At 43.4% G+C, this 5381-nt stretch overlaps 1 long non-coding RNA gene across 1 annotated transcript; it reads left to right on the top strand.

Moving 5' to 3' along the window:
• The first annotated feature begins 1471 nt into the window (after positions 1–1471).
• On the top strand, positions 1472–3935 carry LOC127330596 (uncharacterized). The gene is made up of 2 exons (XR_007869345.1): positions 1472–1908; positions 2471–3935. It is a non-coding gene; the product is annotated as an uncharacterized lncRNA (long non-coding RNA).
• Positions 3936–5381: the final 1446 nt, after the last annotated feature.

The raw sequence follows: 5381 nt of genomic DNA, 5'->3' as shown, positions 1-5381 counted from the left end.
TAGGGAGCTCAACCCTTTGCATGCTTTGCATTCCATAAATCTTGTTGCTTCTTGGTATTTCTCTATGTGAGGTTCTTGAACTTGTTGCTAGCTTTTCAACAAGCCCAAGTTCATCGAAAACGGAATCCGCATGCATCTTCTATCGCGTTTTCATGTTTGAAGGTTTTACCGGTTTGATGTTTTATAGATAGACCAAACTTTTTATATTGTTTTTCCTACTCAATAGTTGGACTATGATGTTTCTATGCATAATGTTGTCGAGCTCGTTGTCGTGATTCCAACGAGAGCCCAAGATCATCGAAATAGGAGTCCGGATGCAAAAGTTATCACGTTTTCGGAGTGTGGCTCGGCAGGCCGAGTGCTGCTGCCGGGCAGCCCAGTACCTGGCCCAACATGCCGGGTCGGATACCGAAAATTCCGGTACCTGTCGGGTCCAGGCTCGATTTTGGCCCAAACGGTCATATTTTTGAGGGGCTATAAAAGGGGCTTCTTCCCCATTGTTCCTAGGGTTCTTTAGCACGTTTTTTACCACCATTGTTGAACCTCTTGAGATTGCTTCCTCTCCCTTCCCTCCTATGATTCTTGCATATTCTTGGGGGATTTGAAAGAGGAGATCTAGATCTACAACCTCCTCCAACCCATTTCTCCTCTAAGTGAGGGGAACTCTTGGGATCTAAAATCTTGGAGTCATTTGTTGATTTCCTCCATTGTTCTTCCTCTCTAATTCCATCCTAGCATTTGTTGTTTTGGTGGGATTTGAGTTTGAAGGATTTGAACACCTTTGGTGCTCTTTCTTTTGCATCCTTGCATAAGTGTTGAGCTCTCCACCACGATTTGTTTGAGTGAGATACCATGAGCTTGTTACTCTTGGAGGGTGACCTCCTAGTTGGCTTGGTTGGTGTCCCTGTGATACTCCTTCGATGCTTTCATGTCTAAGTAGAGTATTCAAATAAGGATGAGTACGAGCGTACTCAGCAAGTTCATTATAGGAAAGAGGTGTTTAATGCACTAGCCACAGCCATAGACCAGAAAGTCATAGGCAATGCAAGTTTTTGTAAACATTTCTTCAAAAGGTTGCTTTTATTTTGAACACTACTGCAAAAAGTGCAAAAAGGCTTATAACCTCCAGGTAATTAGTGACAGTCAAAATTATGCTTGTCACTAGTAAGTATTCCAGTGACAGGCACATATAAGCCTGTCACTAGTACAAAACACTAGTGACAGGCTCGTAAAAGTGGCTGTCACTAGTGGTTCTTTTTAGAGTGGCTGATAAGGTAAAATAGCGTCAGTGACGGGCTTCTATAAATGCCTGTCACTGATGGGATTTATTTTTTTACCCAGATCGGCTAGTTGAGTCGTTGCACGTTCCGCCTGGGCCGGCCCATGCGCGCGCATAGCCAGACACCTGCACTCGGTCGGTACAGTCCAGGCCGAAGACCAGGTGAGTTCTCCCGTGTTCGTTCGTGAAACACTGAAACTGGCTCTTTGTATCATGGAGAAAATACTACCCGAGCGGCCGAGCCCTTCCAAATCCCAAACCGTCGCCGCCGTGCTCCAATCCCTAACCGCCACCGCCGAAGCCGCCGGCGCCGCCCTGCTCCAAATCCCCAACTGCCTCCCTGCGATCCATCCCAAACGACGCGCCCACGCCAGCCCCATCCATGCCGCCTCCCGTGGATTCGCCCGCTCCTTCCATTTCCCTGCATCCCAACATCTGTACCTTCCATTGCCTGTGGACGCCGCCCTACATCCCGAATCTCTGACCCGACGGGAGGACGCTGCCACCCGAGGACGCTGATGCCTGAGGCGGCGGAAACGGCCACGGCTGTGGAGGCGAACTGCGAGCGGAAGTAGGCGTTTGCGGCATCACTCGACGTGAACGACGACCAGAGGGTCCTCGAAGGCAAGGTAATCTCCACTCCCATCCCCTTCGACGCGTCCCCTGCGGCCCATCTTTGATGGTCGAATTTTCCATGGGGAAAGGTTGCTGCCTGCGTTTGTGTAGTAGAGCCTTCTCCGTGCGCCGCCGGCCTTAGTACCGTCGCTTCAATACGATTTTTGTTTTGGCTGCTGCTCTTCATCTGGTTCGGATAACAAATGCAGCATCCGGGGACGAGTAGGGGCTATCGATTTGTAGGTCGTTCCATCAATTCTAGTTGTAGACCCCAATTTCCGACACGGATTAACCTGATTTTAGTTCGTGTGAAGCCTATTGTGTTAGTATTGAATTTTAGTACACATGCGAATAAGAGCTGTAAAGTTAGTATCAGTATCTCAGTTTTTTCTTTTTACATCGGATAACAGTGTCCATAGCTAGCTGATCACATTCAAATTCTAACAAACCTCCATCAACTGACATTGATTACTTGCACATGTGAGATAGTTCGTGTTCTGGTATGTCCATATATTTTCGGTCCAGATTTGCTGATTGCGTGCTCATGTATTACTTTGCCATATATCTCTTTTGTAGATTATTACATGCTGAAATGAAGGGTTCATTTCACACTACACTTGGGCGCTTAGCCATAAAACTGGGCCATGGTTCACATCTTCGTTCGTTCCTCGCGATGTCCACATCTTGGTTCGTTCCTGGAAATCGGAGCGTGGCAGGGGAAAGGCCATGGTGAGACGCCACAGTTTATTCACTGTGGGTGGATTTGAACCATCAAGCCAATGTAGCTGTGTGGTGCTATTTTGTTGCAAGACATACTGAAGAGACCTTTCCGCAAGCGGGTTGTCCAGTATTTGTTTTGGGAGACAGTCCACCAATTCTCAATAAATTGACTTAATACTTCTAATTAGATTGAGGTATTCAACTAATGAAGTCTGTTCACTTTTACTTGCTGATTGTGAGTGTGACACATATACATCTTTGCCATTTTGAAGTTCGTGTGCATGCCAGATGCATATTTCTTGTATACTTCGCCTGAATATTTCACATTTGTGGTTGTTGCCATTTTTTCTTGTGGTGCTAGTCTGCTTATATGCTTCTATGAGCATGAAACTATTTCTAGTGTTCTGTAGCTGTTTGAAATTATCCAATAACCAAATGTTGCCCGATGTAATGTTAGTCTGTTTTACTATTTCATCTAAACAGGCTACACAATCCTAGAATGTTAGCTTTCCTTCAACAATACTTTCCCTGTCATGCTCCTCTTAGGTATCATTTTTGCTAGTGACGAGGCACTACAAATTTCATATGGTTGAGTTGTTTCAAAAGTGCAGCCTGTTAGTGAAGTGAAGAAATGCATTATACACAAAATGTATTTTTTCATATTTTTCTCATTTTCTGCAGATTTTACCTAATCTATTTCAAAACTTGGCTGGGGATAAAAGTTCATTCATTCTATGCTCTATGATTATTCTAGACTTCATAAAAGCAGAACTCCACAATCCTTTCTTAGGATAATAGGTGTCAGATGAACATGATCTGTATGCCATTTGAAATATATCAAAACCTTCTACTGTTCTGCTACTCTGTCTAAGCTATTACGGAGCCCTTTAATTCCCTTTATTTTTCATTATCTACGATGCTTATGTTCCCTTTTTCCAATACAGGACTGGTCAAGATTCTCAAGAAGTATGACAAGAGAACTGGGGCCCTTATACGTCTCCCCTTCATTCAAAATGTGCTGCTTCATCCTTTCTTCACCACTGACCTCATGTACCAACTAATTGTGAAGGACTGCGAGGCCATGCTCGACCAATTTCTACCATTGAACAAACCATCTATGTCAAATGAAGATGGAACCCCAGTTCTTCCTTGGATATTAGCGAATGCATTCTAGATCTTGATGTACATAAAGAGTTTGTTGAGATAGATTGCAACTTCTATGCAAATGTTATGTCATATTGGGTGATGTGAACGTATCATTGGTACACATCTTATTGTGCAATATGAAATAATCGTGGAAAATGCACTTTATTTTTTATAACGTCTTATTGTGCTATCTCGAATATTCATGGAAAAACATTTATTTTTTTATCATGAAATTTCAAACCAGTGACAGGCAGAATAATGAGCGTGTCACTACAGAACCTCACAGGGCCGTGGCCTTTCATCGCAACTAGTGACAGGCATCTCCTTTTGCCTGTCATTAGTATGCACACACTAGTGACAGGCACGTGCTGGTCACTAGTAACCTGATACCAGTGACTAGTCATCAGTGACAGGCGCTTTGCCTGTCACTAACAAGCCTTTTGTGCCTGTCACTGGAGGCCTATTCTGCAGTAGTGGAAGAACTATGTCCGTCAGCCTTCACCGGGTGTCTAGAACTTCATGGAGTTCCTTTCCAGCGGCGTTCGCGGTTCCAAACCTGGAACATGGAGTGACAAGCCACAATTTCATACACTCTGCAGAGGTGTGCTACTAATTTACCCATAAGAGATCTTATCCTTGTTACCAACCCGGGCAGCTCATCCTGTCCACACTTACTTGGTGTGAGACTAGGAGTAAGATCTTAGCCAATCACTGGGCCTTCCCGCGACCTTGCATATCCACCCTTTTGTAAAAACACTGGCTGCCGACTGATTCTCTGATCTAGTCTCGAGGCAGCCCGTTACAATCCATCGTAGATACACCAAACCGTAGGAGCAATGCAGGGCTCCCTCCCTCGCCAGCGTCAGCTATCCCACCGGTAGGTGTACCCATTGATATGCGAGAGGGAAAATAACAATTGTTTACTCCGTTCTACTCCAGATCTTATGGTAAACATGCGTATTACGGCGCAAGAATCATTAGACGACATTTGTTATTATATCCTAGATGAATAACCTAATGCAATGGAAACTCTACCATACTCATACCATGGTTCCATTGTCCACCACATAGTCATATTCATAACTGGGAAAGTAATACTTTGCTTTTAATGCAGGAGTGGTAAGTATAGTACTTTGCAAGTAATTTGGTAAAAATACTCAAGGTGACATGAGCAAGCGATGAACTTGCCTTTCTTGACTGCAAGATTATGCAGTCAAGGACTTCGATACTGGATAACTCTAATTCTGAAATAGCATCATCGTCTAGTAAGGACAATGTTTAAATAATTGGCAAGGATGCAATAATGCATAAGGATGAGATGCAATCGCTCTAAACGTGGTCTAACCTGATGATTTAGGATTGGTGAGTTGTAATGATTTATTTAGGGTGTGTTTCACTTTTAGAGTGGTTCCACAAACAAGGTTCTTATTAGGGTTTGGTTATTTTAGTATCATAAAAAAGTGGTGCAATGCATCATAACAATCATACACACAAGGAATAGTACTTGCATAATATGTAAAGAGTAGTTGTCAGTTTTAAGTCCTAAAAGGCATGGTTAATGATTATTTGTTATTTACTTCAAAAGAATAACTTTTGAAGAACATATTACTTAAGGAATAAT

Source organism: Lolium perenne, chromosome 2 (genome assembly GCF_019359855.2).
Source record: "Lolium perenne isolate Kyuss_39 chromosome 2, Kyuss_2.0, whole genome shotgun sequence".
NCBI lineage: Eukaryota > Viridiplantae > Streptophyta > Magnoliopsida > Poales > Poaceae > Lolium > Lolium perenne.
The sequence above is the reverse complement of the archived record's forward strand: the minus strand, read 5'-3'. Positions and strand labels throughout refer to the sequence as shown.